This window comes from Martes martes, assembly GCF_963455335.1.
Source record: "Martes martes genome assembly, chromosome: 10".
NCBI classification, from domain to species: Eukaryota; Metazoa; Chordata; class Mammalia; order Carnivora; family Mustelidae; genus Martes; species Martes martes.
The window spans coordinates 107,936,560-107,937,906 of NC_137898.1; positions in this window are offsets into that span (position 1 = coordinate 107,936,560).

Consider the following 1,347-nt stretch of genomic DNA (forward strand, 5'->3'; position numbering starts at 1 on the left):
GGGGTACTCCTGCCTGGGAATCCTGTTCCCTGATGCTAGGATTTAAAACAGGATTTAAAACAGGGGACAGGAGTCACATCTGTTTGGAATGGTCACGTTATGACAATACTTCGCACCCAAACTAGAGGGAGAGACTTTCCCTCCTCCCTCTTCCCTCCTCCCTTCTCCCCTTCCTTCCTTCCTTCCTTTTCCCTTCCCCTCTCCCTCCCTCCCTCCCTTCTATCCTTTCTCACTTCTTTATTCATTTCTGTTCCTTTCAGAGAAGGAATTATAGGGATTTTAGTGATGATATTGATGCCACTGTTGCAAACCTATGATCCAGGTGCTTTTTTTTCCGCCTCATTTCATTCATTGGAGCAAGCAGCAGCCTGGCTGAGCTGTCCTTGGGCCTGTGATGCCCTGCCCTGCCCTCTGTCATTTTGAGATGGATGGGGTGTCCTACTGTACCTGCACGGGCAGACCCAATGCCAGAGTCCTTGAGCTGTCCGTTCCCACAGCTGCTCCTTCCTCTGCTGTTCTCAGGGCCGGCCAGACTTACAGTCTCAGGCAGCAGAGTCTCAGGGCCTGGGGCTCAGTGAGGCAGTGCGGGTGGTGGTCCTGGGAGAAAAGGGAACATCAGAGTGGGTCAGGGCTGGGTCAAGGGACAGAGGAGGGAGGGGAACGAGGTGTGTGTATATGGGGGTGGAGGGCAGGGTTGGGTTGGGTTGAAAGAAGAGGCTGAGGACCCATTTAGCTCCAGATTACTGGGTTATTAAGGAGAATAAACTCAACAAAAATATTGGCTTAATGGATGGTTTTGCTGCTCTCCTTGAGGATACGCAAGGAGAGCCGGGCTCCTGTAATCAGGATACACAGGTCTGACTGCCTCCTCCTACGGGCAGACCCTCTGTGGTGCTTGCAGGGCGGGGAGCCAAGACCCCCCAAGCCCAGGGGTGACTGCATCCTCGCTGCCTCACTGTGCTTCTTGTGTGTCTTAAAAAACTCCATAAGCCACCGCTATGTGGAGCCAAGGCCTCCTTCCTAAGCACCGTCCTTCCTGGGGCCTCCTAGAGCCTCAGCTGGAAGAACTGCTAGGTTTCATTTAGATTTTTATTGTTTTGCTGGGGAAACGCAGATCTGCAGGTGCTTGGGCACAGGTGTCGCTGGGGGTACAGGGCTACTGAGGGGCGCTGTGCTTTGAGAACCGGCACGTCCGTCCACCAATACCAGCGTGAGCGTCAGGCAGACACACTAGTTGGTGGAGTCCACGTCCAAGTGACAAACTTTTCTCAGAAATGATGGCTTCATGGGCACATTTTCTTTCCCATCTTCAGTAAAAACTCCAGGAAGTTGCCTTTTATTGGATTT